General features: G+C 46.1%; 1 pseudogene; it reads left to right on the top strand.

The window, feature by feature from the left end:
• Positions 1 to 4,158: 4,158 nt before the first annotated feature.
• On the top strand, positions 4,159 to 5,335 carry LOC100297515 (dolichyl-diphosphooligosaccharide--protein glycosyltransferase subunit 4-like; annotated as a pseudogene).
• Positions 5,336 to 14,924: the final 9,589 nt, after the last annotated feature.

The raw sequence follows: 14,924 nt of genomic DNA, 5'->3' as shown, positions 1-14,924 counted from the left end.
TCAAGCCAAGGAGGAAAGAATGGCACTCAAACCTGCAATGGAAGAGTCTCTACCTTAACCTGGAGTAAAGAACCAAAAGCAAATTGTGGGAAGCAGTGGGGGTGAGCAGGAGTGCTGGAACTAAACTGAACTTCAGAAAGGTTCTTGCTTAATGTGTCATTTGCAGGACATTTCTTTATTCCCAGATGCTCTTTTGGACTCCAGGACACCCTTGAGAATTTCTGGTTGGCAACATTGGCTTTATACTAGGAATCCTTTTCTTTGGGGTCACAAGAGAGATTCACGCTCCTTAACAGTTAAATAAGGTATTATTACCTGGCCTTGGCCTCTTTCCAGGGTCATCTCTTACCTCTTGTATCCTGGCACTTTGACCATTCACAACATTCCCATTCCCATAAACACTATTTTCTCAAGCCATCACCTCTTTATCTATGGTATTCCCTCCTAAAACACCCTTTCTCCTTCCAACCACCTGGGAAAATTAGACTCTTGCATTAAGATTTAGCTTATCCATCATCACCAGTTCCCTAAAGGTCTCCTTGGTCAGTTGTCCCTCCAAGGCATGAAACATGATCATGTCTGTTTTCCAGAGAAGCCCACACTCATCTCATCTGTGTATGTAGCTTGCACAGCTGGAACAAATTCCACTCTGTTTTCCATCTTTCCTCTTCCAGCCACTCCTGCCCCACCCCTGCCACTGCCAGGCTTATGAGCCCTCTCAATTAGAGATTCTCATTTTTCTCTGTACTATTTTTATAACTTTAAGAGGCAGCTGATGGTAGAAAAAGAGCCAGACCGGGAAAAGTTCAGATTGACCCAGCTTCTGTCCTGCTCTGTCAGTTGGGTTCTTAATTACATGCAGCAGAACCAACTTCAGGGGATGTAAACTGACAGACCATTGAATCACATTTAGAATCACTGGGAAGGCTGGGCAACCAGGATCCAAAAATGGGCAGAGAAAAAGGGTGGCTGGAATCATGGCCACTGGTCGGATCCAATGAGAAAGACAAACAGACCACTACTGGGAACAAGAGGGCACAAGTCAGGCATTGGATACAGATGTCACTTCTATGTCCAGGTTGATGTGATGTGATGTAATGTGAAGTCGCTCAGTCGTGCCCGACTCTTTGTGACCCCATGGATAGTAGCCTGCACCAAGCTCTTCCATCCATGGGATTTTCAAGGCAAGAGTACTGGAGTGGGTTGCCATTTCCTTCTCCAGGGAATCTTCCCAACCCAGGGATCAAACCCAGGTCTCTCACATTGTAGACAGACGCTTTACTGTCTGAGCCACCCGGTTGCTGCTGCTGCTGCTGCTGCTAAGTCGCTTCAGTCGTTTCCGATTCTGTGCGACCCCATAGATTGCAGCCCACCAGGCTCCGCCATCCCTGGGATTCTCCAGGCAAGAACACTGGAGTGGGTTGCCATTTCCTTCTTCAATGCATGAAAGTGAAAAGTGAAAGGGAAGTCGCTCAGTCATGTTCGACTCTTAGAGACCCCATGGACTGCGGCCTACCAGGCTCCTCCGTCCGTGGGATTTTCCAGGCAAGAGTACTAGAGTGGGGTGCCATTGCTATTCCCATTTTGACTGATGTCACCAGAAAGGATGTCACCGCCCTTGCTTCATTGTATCACTAGCTCCTCTTTGAAAGCCTGGAGCAGGTGCTTCTGATTATCTGAGATGATAATATGATTTACCCCTCTCTTTCCCGATAAGGTGGTAAATCACATTGTTGATTTTTAGTGTTGTACCTACCATGCATTCCTGTTCTATGAGCCCAATTTGATTATGATGTGCTATCATTATGTAGCATTGGGTTCAGTTTACTAATATTTTATCTAATATTTTTGCATCTATGTTTATGAGATCAACCTGTAATTTTCCTTTCTTGTAAGATTCCTGTTAGATTTTGGTGTCAAAATTATGCTGTCTTTCTAAAACAAGTTGGAAATCCCTCCACTGACTCCCATTTTTTCTAATTTAATAGAAGACTTTGTATACAATGGTGTTTATCTCTTCCTTAAATGTTTTCCCAAACATTTGTTTTGTTAGTGGTCCCATCTAGGTCTTTAAGGTTGCTTGTTTGTTGAATGGTTTTAAACTACAGATTCAATTATTTAAATAACACTATTCCAATTGTCTATTTCTCTTTGTGTAAGTTTAGTACTTCTAGGTATTTGTCCATTTCACTTAAATTTTTAAAATATGTTGGCTTGAAATTTTTATTATATCTTCTTATTATCATCTTAGTATCTATGGAATCTCTAGGTCCTCTTTTATCTCTAATACTGGTAATTTATTAATATGTCTTCTCTCTTTTATATTTATTTTATTAAGGCTTACAATTTTATTAGTATTTTTAAAGAATGAATTTCAATGTTGATGATATTCTGTTACATTTACTTTTTTCTATTTTCAAAATTTCTACTTTATTATAATTTCTTACCTTCTAATTTCTAATTAACTACTCTTTCTATTCTCTTGAGTTGGATATTATAAATAAATGTTTTTACTTAGATAATTGATATTCAACCTTCCTATTCTTTTTGACATGTGTATTCATGGCTATAAATTTCTAAGTATAGCTCCAGTTGCATCTCACAAGTTTTGATATATCATATTTTTATTACCATTTAGTTTAAAATATTTTGTTTTCATTGAAATATCTTAATTGACCTGTAGATTATTGAGAAGTGCTCTGTTTAACTTTCAAACATTGGGGGTTTTTTAGATCTGTTTTGAAACTACATTTTAGCATAATTCCTCTGTGGTCAAAGAACATACTTTGCTTCTAGTCCCTTGAAATTCAGGGAGCTGCTTAATGGATGAACATATGGTCCGTTTTGATTAATGCTTTGTGTAAACTTCAAAAGAATATGTATTATATGATGGCTCAAATATTCTATATCCTTTCTATACCTATATTCTTTCTGATTATTTATCATCTTAATTCATTAGTTACTAATAGATATATGTTTTTTAAGTCTCCCCATTAATCTTGTGAATTTAACTACTTCTACTTTTGATCCTGGCTTTAAAAAAAAACTCTTTCCAGAAATGTAATGGTGAATAGGAGCAGTGGTGGAGGGTAATATAGGACCTAGGGTAGAGATGGCAGAGAGTTACTAGAACATGGTTGCATGCCGATGGGAATAATAGTAGAGAAGGGAAAACTGATGCTGCAGATGAGAGTCAGAAAAACCAAGTGATCCAAGTCTTAAGTAGAGTGAGTTTCAGAGGAAGAACCTGGCCTCCCAACAGTGGAATGCTTTCCTCTTCCAAAATAGAATATAGACACAGGAGACTTGTAAGAAAAGCCATGGGAAGATGAGTGATTCTGTACCAAAGACTTTACCTTTTAACCCAGAATTTCATGAGGAAGTATCTGACAGTTGTCCTAAATGCTGTCTAAGACTATTCACACAACGTTCATAATAGCAATGAAATGAAATACACTAAACATCTAGGGTGTAATTATAAAAACAGTAGCATATACTTATAAAAATTATAGTAAAGCTATGCAATGGAGTACTTTGCAGTTATTCAAAACAAAGTAGATGTTTAGACAAAAAAATAACTACTGTATGTTGAGGGGAGGAAACATGATAAAGCATAAATATACAGTTGACCCTTTGCTGCACAGGTCCCCTTATACTCCTATTTTTTTAAGTAAATATGTACTACTGTCCTACATGATCATGGTTAGACCATGGCAGTGGGACAGCAGATAGGGGTAGCTAACTGTGGAACTTGAACATCTGTGGATTTTGGTATCTGAGTGGGTCCTGGAACCAATTGTCCAGGGAAATGGAGGGAATGATTGTAAATACAGAGACATAGAAATAGAGAAAAAAATTAAAAGATACCAGAGTGTTAATAATGATTGTTCTGGTTATTTAATACTAGATCACAACCTACCCCCAAAACTTGATGGTTTTTGTTTGTTTGTTTGTTTGTTTGTTTGTTTTTGCTAAGGCCCAATTTTATTTATTTATTTGGTTTTAACATTTTGGCCACATGGCACGTGGGACCTTCCCTGACCAGGGTTTGAACCCTCATGCCCTGCATTGGAAGTGCAGAGTCTTAATGACTGAACCTCCAAGGAAGTCCAATGTGATGGCTTTAAACAACATTTATTTTGCTCACAAATCTGCACTATGGCCAAGGTTTGGCAGGGCCAACACATCCCTGCTCTACTTGGCATCAGCTTGGGCAGCTCAAAGCCTGGCTTCTATAAATCATCTGAAGCCACTCACTCACATAACTGGTTCCTGACTGGGAAGACTCAGCTCGGGGCAAGGAGAGCTGGGGATCCTCAGACATTTCTATCTCCATGCAGTCTGGCCATGTGACCTCTTCAGCATGCCTTAGGGGAGCTAGACTGCTTCCACAGAGCCTCAAGCTCCCAAGCATGCATCAGGAGGTGACTTGCTCTGCTGGCTAGAGGGAGTTAGCAAGGGCTTCCCCAAGAAGGGGATGCTGAGGTGGGTTGAGTCTTGATACAGTCTGTCACCGGGATGAAGACAGGAAAGTCATTCCAGGCAGAAGGAACAGCATGTGCAAAGGCCTCAAGGCAGGAAAAGCCTCATGTTCACAGAATGCTGGTACAGGTGGTAGAGGGAGAGAGGGAAAAGACTGGAAACAGAGGCCAGAGGCAAGGAGCTGGGGACCATTCAGCGACTGGGTCAAAGGAGCTGCAGGACCAGCTTTCTGTGGCAGTGAGGAGGATGATCAGAGGAGTGGGAGCCTGGAGCCAGCAGGGGGTGATCCAGAGTCCAGTGCTCTGCTCCAGGGCCTGGGGACCAGTCCAGCCGGCAGTGGGAGCAGTGGGGCAGAAGAATCAACAGAGGCAGCTTCATGAAATACTTAAGAGGTGGCATCAGTGTCAGGTGAGAAGTCATGGACACTCTCCCCATCTGAGGTCACATGGATGGCACAATGTGGTGTCAAGGTTAAGAACACAGCTCTGGAGAGCTGAGCCCAGCTGATCAACTTGATCACAGATGTGCAGCTCGCCATCTTCGCCAAATGCTGGGTGTGTCGCTCTTCCTGCTTGTCGTTCTCTATCACCACGTGGCCGTCAACAATCCCAAGAAGCAGGAATGAAAGTGGCGCTTTCTCTGCCCCCAGGGTTCCAGGACATAGTCTGAGGCAAGATGGGAGGGTGTGAGGGGCCTTCACACTTCACTTCATCCCTTCTACCCATCACAACATACAGAGCAACTCCACCTGGATTTTTCCAAACAACTTTTATTTCCTGAAAGTCTTCCTTAACCCTATGGAACAAGAAGCTGCCACTGAATAGGACCCAGTATAGGGGCTACTTTCTTTTCTACTCCCCCAACAAATATAAAAATATAGATTTGTGTGTGTGTGTGTGGTGCCAAAAAAGAAAAAAAAAAAAAAAAAGAGCACAGCTCTGAAGCCAGAACGACTGGTCCTAATTCTGTTCACCCACTGCCTAGCTGTGGGTGGCTCAGAGCAAATTCCCAGCTTCTCTATATTAGGTGTCCTATCTGCAAAATGAGAGAAATGACTGCTTCCGCCCATGTGGCTGTCATGTGGCTGAAAAGAGGTGATACATGTAAAGATGATAGAGCAGGGCCTGGCATTAGTTAGCCCTTATCCTTATTATCATGGAAGCGCTGGTGACAAGAGAAACTGCCTGGGTGGGAGGAAGGAGGGAGGAGGCGGGAGGGAGGGAGAGAGGGGAAGAGGGAAGGAAGAAGGGAAGGAGCGAAAGATGGAAGGAGACCGGAGCCGACATGAGTCTTTGGTGGAGAGCAGATGTGTTGTTCAGAGGGCTTGCGGTGAGGATTCCTGGGGTGGGATGATGCGTCTACACCTGGCTGTGGGCATAGGGCCAGGGCTCCTCTCGTCACCCCAGCTTCTCACCTCTGAGGGTTTAATTGGAAAAGCGATGTCACCAGGGTGTGAGTGCGTAACAGAGACAGGTGTGGAGGCAGCCTCCGCGGGGAGAGGAAGGGCTGGACGGAAGGCAGCAAGCTCCGGGTGCCAAGAGCCCGTCATGGGAGGGGGCACGAGGAGGGTGGCCTGGTCCCCCCAGCCTCCAGGCCCCCGGGGCCAGGCAATAGGGACCATTTCACTGGGGAAAAGAAGACTCTGGGACAAGGCTTGCATTTCGAAAACTCTGGGGCAAGCACCAACTCAAGCCTGGAGGGTCAGAGTGACTCCCACCTCCATCCTGGCTGCCCTTCTTCACTTTCACTCCAAGTCTATGCTCCAAGTTGCAGTGGGCAAGCCAAGGAGGCTGCCAGTCCCATCTCGAGTCAGAACCACTCTGCCTTCTCAGGGCTCCTTGGGCCCATCTGGGGTCTCTGCCGGAGGGAGCACTTCATTCCTGCTATAGTCTGGGTCACGGGGTGGGGGTGGGGGTGGGCCTCAGGACCACTCAGCTAGTGCCTCTGGCCTGCAAGGAGACAGTTCCCAAACCAGTGTATGAGAAGTTCCTGGCAAGTGTGCCTGGTCAGAACTGGTGCTCAAGAGTTATTTGCAGAGAGAAGGCTGGAAGCAGTGCCTGAGGAAGGGAGTCCCTCTGAAGCCTAAGTTTGCAGAAGCTCACAATCCTCTAAAGCACTCTCCAGACCTCTTCTGTAGGCTACGCGAACCTGAACCTGAGAGGTGGTCTCCCTCCTCACAATGTGTCTGGATTAGAAATAGCCCCGCACCTGCCCCTTCATGGACATGTCTGGTGGGGACAGCAGGAAGAAGCTCAACCCTCCCTGGCTATAGCAGCTCAGGGCACACGGACCGCTTTGGAGTGACTCTGGTGCCCCATGACTCCTCTTTCAGAGCTAAGAAGAGAGGACACCAAGTGTGTTATGGGTGCCAGGGAGGGGGGCCTCCTAGTGAGACAGCAAAGCAGAGCTGGATCCTCAGTGAGGGAAACAGGGATGGGAGAGGTGATGAATGGGGGCAGGAAACAGGATCCGGCCCAACCCGGCCCTGCAGAGAGGAGGGCCCATGGGAAGCACACAGTAGGGTGGGGGTGGGGGTGGGGAGTGGTGGTGAGCAGGCTTTGGGCAGGGGCTCTCTGCCCTCCAGCTGTGGAGGAGGGAAGGGAGGACACACTGCGGAGAGAGCCTGGAGAGGAAGAGACAAGCTGAAGGGCCCCAGGGAGGAAGGGTCAGAAAAGGGCCAAGCCCGGGCCTTGGATCTGACTGGATGCTGGGCAGAGGATGAGAGGAGGAAGTCAGGCAGGATTTAGGCATGGCGCTGGGGGAGTGGACCAGGAGGACCAGAAGAGGGTGGGGTCAGGTGGGGAATGGCTGAGACACCATGACTGTGAAGCAGCTGCTGTTCAACATGCCCTCTGCCCAGTGCCAGGCCCCCAGTGGGCGCTCACACGGGGTTTCCCGGGAGGTGGGGCTTGGAGAGTCAAGCTGGGGGCCTCATTCATTTAAGGAATGTTTATGGACCCCTCTGTGTACCAGGAGAGATCCGGCTTATGTTCCCAAGAAGACTTCAGTTCTAAAGGGAAGTCAGTAATGAAGTAGTCCACAAATAATTTCAAGTTGTGATAAATACATATTCTTGTCTGGAAACCCATAGACAAATAAGCCTGGCAGGCTACAGTCCATGGGGTCACAAAAGAGTGGGACATGACTTAGTAACTAAACAACAACAACAATGATAAAGACTATGAAGGAAGGGGAGGGGAAAGCCTTCGTAGCAGAAGGAAGCCTGTGCAAAGGCCCTGCGGCAGAGAAGAGAAGGGGTTCCTGGTACTGCTGGAGAGGAAGCAGGGAAAGGGAGCAATCCCTGGAATGAGGGACACAAGGGGCGAGGCCTTGGAGGCTGTGAAGGTGGTCAGATGACAACTTAGATTTTATGCCAAGCACAGAGGACAACCATTTCTGGGTTTTAAACAACGGAATGACAGGATCCAGTACAATTTCTTGAAAAGACAGCTTTTAGGGATCGAGAACCAATCAGAGAGCAAGCAACCAATGGCGTCTTTGGGGGGGGGCGGTCAGAATCAATAGTACTTGGAGCAGATGTGGAAATGAAGCAAAGGAGGGGGTGGGGTTAAACATGGTTCAAAGATTTCTGGCTTGAGCAGCTAGATGAGGTGTGGGGCCATTCAGTGATCTGGAGAAGCCTAAAGGGGCAGTTTGGTTTGGAGGGAGAAACCATGAGCTCTGTGACCTTGGGCAAGTTATTCAAATTCTTTGAGTTTCTCTGCTGCTGCTGCTGCTAAGTTGCTTCAGTCGTGTCCGACTCTGTACGACCCCATAGATGGCAGCCCACCAGGCTCCGCCGTCCCTGGGATTCTCCAGCAAGAACACTGGACTGGGTTGCTATTTCCTTCTCCAATGCAGGAAAGTGAAAAGTGAAAGTGAAGTCGCTCAGTCATGGGCACCTCCAAAGCTTCAGCCCACAGTGCTTAAGACTCATGAGCAGGGACTTTCCTGGTGGTCAGGTGGTTAAGAATCTATCATCCAATGCGGGGGACGAAAGTTCAATTCCTGGTTGGGGAACTAAGATCCCATTTGCCACAAGGCATCTAAGCCTGCCTGCCACAACTGCTGAGCCAGTGTGCCTCAACTAGAGAGCCCGCATGCCACAGTTAAATATCCTGCATGCCGCAACTAAGACCTGACACAGCTATAAGTAAATAGACTCATAAGCAAATGCAAGAAATTAAAACTATTATTATAATACCATTAGATTCTTGTCACTAGAAACACTAATTATGAATTCTTCCGAGGGGAGCCTGATGGGAGTCAGGGAGCAGAGGTAGGGCTAGTCTCCAACAAAGGACCCTGAAGTCTGGAGCACCATGGAGGAGAAGGTCTCCCGGGCCCCAGATGGCCCAGGGACTGGGGGAGGGTCCCACCAGCCCCCTTTATCCCCAGCAACACACTCCCACTCAGAGGCCCTTTCACTCACTGCACGCCCCCATTCAGCACTGTGGCTGGACCATTTCAACAGCTTTCAGTCTGACCCCAAGGGGGCAAAGAGGAATCAATTTGTGCAAAGAATGGGAATGGAAGCGATTTCAATTGACCTTTGAATGGGGTTTTAATTTGCTTTATTACAGCCAAAGGAGCCTCATGAAGAGACTCTTGAGACTGCTTTTATCTGCTAATGCCTGCACCCTTGCAACCTCCTGGGCCTCTGTCTAGATGCCCTGGTTGCTGGGGGCAGGGGGGCAGGGTCAGAGGCGCTGGGAAACGGGTGTCCCTGACCCTCCAGGGAACTGGTCTGCAGCTCCCTTCAGGCCCAAAGTGGAGTCAAGGGTGCAAGCAGGGGCAGCAGGAGGGCAGCCCACCCGGGTTCCAGCCCCAGCCCTGTCGCTGGACGATGCCTCCCCTCTGGGTTTCAGGCTCTTTATCTGAACAGAGCCCGGGACTAGGGATATGGACAAGAGGGCCCCTCAATCCCTTCCAGGCCTGACGGTCTATGTTTGTTTGTTTTAATATTTACACTTATTTATTTGTTTGACTGCACCGGGTCTTAGTTGTGGCCTAAGAACTCATAGCTGAGGCATGTGGGATCTAGTTCCATGACCAGGGATTGATCCAGGGCCTCCTGCACTGGGAGCAGGGAGTCTTAACCACTGGACCACCAGGGAAGTCCCTGATGTTCTATGGTTTTAAGCTCAGATCTAGAGCCAAACTCTGTAGTGGATGATAATTAGTCTCACAGAACATGGCCTAGATTGGAGACAGCAGAGCCCCCCGGGCCAAGGAGCTGAGCCCTTTCTGTTCATCAGTCCCTTGGGTCTCCCTTATGCCTTATTTTTCTCTAAATTTCTACTAGAATCCCCTTGCAGGGGCCAGTCAATTCTCTGTTCTCTCCTCTCCAAATTCCAAAAGAAGCCCCTGGAGTCCCTTGACTGATTATCCACTCTTTTCCTGGTCAGAGCTACCTTGGGGGTCCAGCAGCCTGCAGGTGGCCAGCCCCAGGCAAAGAGCACCCTGCAATTGCTTCTCTATACCCTGTAACACCTCCAGGAGAGGGGCCTGTGAGTTTGGATTCACAGTCCTGGGTTAGAAACGTCAGGCTCTCCTCCCGGCACTATCCATGAGTGTATGGCCACATGGAACCATGTGTGTGTTCCTTTAGAACAGCTCCCTGGGACTTCCCTGGTGGTCCACTGGATAAGAATCCACCTGCCAATGCAGGGAACACGGGCTCCATCCCTGGTCTGGGAAGATTCCACATTCCGCGGAGCAAGTAAGCCTATGGATCACAACTACTGAGTCCAAACTTCTAGAGCCTGTGTTCCACAAGAGAAAACACCACGATGAGAAGTCCACGCACTGCAATTAGAGAGTAGCCTCTGCTCACCGCAACTTGAGAAAGCCTGTGTGCAGCAATGAAGATCCAGCACAGCGAAAAATAAACTAATTTTTTTAAAAAAAAGAACTGCTCCCTACCCTCATTCCTTTTTTTCAAACGGAGGAGTTGTTCCTCTGCAATCAGAGCAGACTTCCTGAAGGTGGGGTCTTGGCTGAAGATGTCGTGGACATTGAGAACACAACAGACTCCAGAACCCAGGCACCAGCAGCCACCGCCTGATGCAGTGGTGGTCGTAATGGTCCTTTTGTGGGGAAATGCCTTTGTTAGGGCCTCCAGAATGACAGCCACTTTTCCAGAAGAATGCAGAGTTCTCCAGCCAGGGGTGGAGGTGGGGAGAGTGCCGCGTGGCCAGGAAGGATGCTGATAATGCACATCCATTAGTGCATTCAGAGCCCCCGGAACCATCCTCCTTCCTCTCGAGCCAACAAAGGCTGCATGGAAGGGGCTGAAGTGGCCTTTTTAACAGGCACTCAGCTCAGTGCCATCTCTGAGCCCTGCCTACTGGGGGCCTGACTTCCATTTCCACGCTCTCCTCAAAGCAACCTGGACAGCAAATCCTCAAGCAGCCAGCCTGAGCCCCAGAGAGCCCCCATGTCTGGTTGCCCTGGGGGAGTGACGCCAGGCCCACACAGAGCTGGTGCATCGTGACCTGCCCTGCCATGGCCACAAGTCCGTGACTCTGCATCTGCGCCTGCACACGCGTGTGAGCATGTGATCTGAGTCGTGCAAGGATGTCTGAAAGGCGGTTTTTTTTTTTTTTTTAACAAATTGGCCAAAACCTTTACATCAGACGAAAGTAGTTTCCTTCAAAACATCCCTTGGGCCAGTGTCTTTGATGCCAGAGATATGGGGCTGGGGTTTCAGCTTTCAGCAAACCCTCTGGGGGAGCCACCTCCAAGGCCAGTTTCTAAGTCACCCAAGAAAGCCTGTCTTTGAGTCCAGGATCACATTTCTTTAATGTATCTATTATGTTCCTTTTATTTCTCCTTTACACTGTAGTTGGGTCTTTATATTGAAATATTTTCTATTCATGATGGGTGTGGGAAGGTTATTTTATGTATAAATTTCAAGATAGTAAATAAGATCTTATAGTAGATTTACTCTTAAATGGGAGTTTTGTGACTGGTTGGAATGTAAAATAATGTATCAGTATCAGTTCAGTCACTCAGTCATGTCCAACTCTTTGCAACCCCATGGACTGCAGCATACCAGGCATCCCTATCCATCACCAACTCCCAAAGTTTACTCAAATTCATGTCCATTGAGTCAGTGATGCCATCCAAGCATCTCATCCTCTGTTGTCCCCTTCTCCTCCTGCCTTCAATCTTTCCCAGCATCAGGGTCTTTTCCAGTGAGTCAGTTCTTCACATCAGGTGGCCAAACGATTGGAGTTTCAGCTTTAGCATCAGTCCTTCCAATGAATATTCAGGAATACTTTCCTCTAGGATGGACTGGTTGGATCTCCTTGCAGTCCAAGGGACTCTCAAGAGTCTTCTCCAACACCACAGTTTAAAAGCATCAATTCTTAGGCTCTCAGCTTTCTTTATAGTCCAACTCTCACATCCATACATGACTACTGGGAAAACCATAGCCTTGACTAGACAGACCTTTGTTGGCAAAGTAATGTCTCTGCTTTTTAATATGCTGTCTAGGTTTGTCATAACTTTTCTTCCAAGGAGTAGGTATCTTTTAATTTCATGGCTGCAATCACCATCTGCAGTGATTTTGGAGCCCCAAAAAATAAAGCCAGCCACTGTTTCCACTGTTTCCCCATCTATTTCCCATGAAGTGATGGGACCAGAAGCCATGATCTTAGTTTTCTGAATGTTGAGCTTTAAGCCAACTTTTTCACTCTCCTCTTTCACTTTCATCAAGAGGCTCTTTAGTTCTTCTTCATTTTCTACCAAAAGGGTGGTGTCATCTGCATATCTGAGGTTATTGATATTTCTCCTGGCAATCTGAATTCCAGATTGCACTTCATCCAGCCCAGCGTTTCTCATGATATACTCTGCATATAAGTTAAATAAGCAGGGTGACAGTATACAGCCTTGACATACTCCTTTTCCTATTTGGAACCAGTCTGTTGTTCCATGTCCAGTTCTAATTGTTGCTTCCTGACCTGCATATAGATTTCTCAAGAGGCAGGTCAGGTGGTCTGCATTCCCATCTCTTTAAGAATTTTCCACAGTTTGTGGTGATCCACCCAGTCAAAGGCTTTGGCATAGTCAATAAAGCAGAAGTAGATGTTTTTCTGGAACCCTCTTGCTTTTTCAATGATCCAGCGGAAGTTGGCAATTTGATCTCTGATTCCTCTGCCTTTTCTAAATCCAGCTTGAACATCTGGAAATTCACAGTGCACGTACTGTTGAAGCCTGGCTTGGAGAGTTTTGAGCATCATTTTACTAGCGTGTGAGATGAGTGCAATTGTGCGGTAGTTTGAGCATTCTTTGGCATTGCCTTTCTTTGGGATTGGAATGAAAAGTGACCTTTTCCAGTCCTGTGGCCACTGCTGCATTTTCCAAATTTGTTGGCGTATTCATATTGAGTGCAGCAGTTTCACAGCATCATCTTTTAAGATCTGAAATAGCTCAACTGGAATTCCATCACCTCTACTAGCTTTGTTCGTAGTGATGCTTCCTAAAGCCCACTTGACTTCACATTCCAGGATGTCTGGCTCTAGGTGAATGATCACACCATCGTCATAATCTGGGTCATGAAGATCTTTTTTTGTACAGTTCTTCTATATATTCTTGCCACCTCTTCTTAATATCTTCTGCATCTGTTAGGTCCATACCATACCAAAATAATGTAGCTGCTTTGGAAAATAGTTTGCAGTTCTTCCAAAAGTTAAACATTTGTTAAAAACAAGACAATAGGCCCAAGATGGAGTTGCTTATGCTAAGCTCCATGTCACCAAACCAAGACTGAATTAGTTTCAGCTTTCCCGGAAATGGGATCTTAAACCAGTCAATCAAGAATTCAGAAATCACCTGACCAGCACTAATTAGGTCATTTGCCTGATGGACCCTGGCCATCCCCTAAAGGGAAGTAACTTTGCAGTAACCAACCTGCTTTTTGCTAGTGTAATCTCTTTGTTCCCAATCCCTTCTGACATAAAAGCCTTATATTTTGCTTATTTATTTATTTATGGCTGCGTTGAGTCTTCTTTGCCATTTGCAGGCTTCTCCTTGTGGTGGCTTCTCTTGTTGCAGAACATGGGCTCTAGAGCACAGGCTCAGTAGTTACAGTACACAGCTTTCTTGCTACACAGCTTGGTTGCTGCACGGCAAGTAGAATCTTCCCCGATCAGGAATCGAACCCACGTCCCCTGCAGTGGCAATTGGATTCTTAACCACTGGACCACCAAGGAAGTCTGAATGTCTTTTATTTGGGACAGTTCCTCAGACGTCCTCTTTAGCTGCTAGATTTGGATGTGCCTAATTGAATCAATTTTTGCTTAAGTACACTCTTAAAATTTTTAACATGCCTTGGTTTATCTTTTAACAATATAGAGTTACCATATGTCCCAGCAAATCCACCCCCAGATATATACCCCCAAACTTATACATGAATATCCATAGCTGTGTTATTCATAGTATCTAAAAGTGGAAACAACCCAAAAGTCCATCAGTTGGTGAATAAGCAAAATGTGGTATATCCACACAATGGAATATTATTTAGCAACAGAAAGAAATGAAGTAAAAATAGATGTTACAACATGGATGAATATTTTAAAACATTATGCTAATTGGAAGAGACACGATAGTAAAAGCTACATACTGTGAGATCCCATTTATATGAAATGCCCAGAAGAGGCAAATCCGTAGAGACAGAAAGTAGATTCATAGTTGCCAGGGGTTGGGGATGCTGGGAAAAATAAGGAGTGTTTACTAATGGGTATGAGATTTCTTTGTAAAGTGATGAAGATGTTCTAAAATTGATTGTGGTAATGGTTGCACAGCTCTGAATATTATAAATGTCACTTTATTGTACACGTTAAGTGTATGAATTGTATGGGATGTGAATTATATCCCAGTGTAAACTGTTCCTAAAAGAGGGGTGATTTTTTGAAAGACAGAGAAGTGACTACAGAGAAAGCCATGTATTATCTTTCAACATAGCTAAAGAGGAGGGAATCCTCCAGATACAAAGATGGGACCTTTCACCCCTTTGTGCAAGAAAAACCACCCAGTTTTCCCCTCCTGTTGCTCTTTCCTGTGTGTTTCCTTTATTACTCACACTGAACACTTCACTGCTAACACTTCCGGTCACCAAATACGTGGGGGGGGGGGTTTTCCCCACACGTGGCTGGTGTTGTTCTCTACAACAGCAGAGCATCCTACAATTTCACTCAATTCAACACCTGGAGATAGTGTCAGATCCCACAGGCTAAAGGCTCAGTCCCACCCACAGGCCTGCTGCCACCCGACTTCAGATGCTGATTATAAGTAGTCGGTCCCCAAGTTCCCCACAACTTCTGTCCAGTTTGGCTAAAAAACGAAAATTCTGGTGACTCCCTCTTCAGGTTTGATTCATTTGCTAGAGCCACTCACGGAACTCAGGGAAACACATTTACCAGCTGATTAAAGGGTAT

Source organism: Bos taurus, chromosome 11 (genome assembly GCF_002263795.3).
Source record: "Bos taurus isolate L1 Dominette 01449 registration number 42190680 breed Hereford chromosome 11, ARS-UCD2.0, whole genome shotgun sequence".
Taxonomy (NCBI): Eukaryota; Metazoa; Chordata; class Mammalia; order Artiodactyla; family Bovidae; genus Bos; species Bos taurus.
Note: the sequence above shows the minus strand (reverse complement) of the source record. Positions and strands in the feature narration are given on the sequence as shown.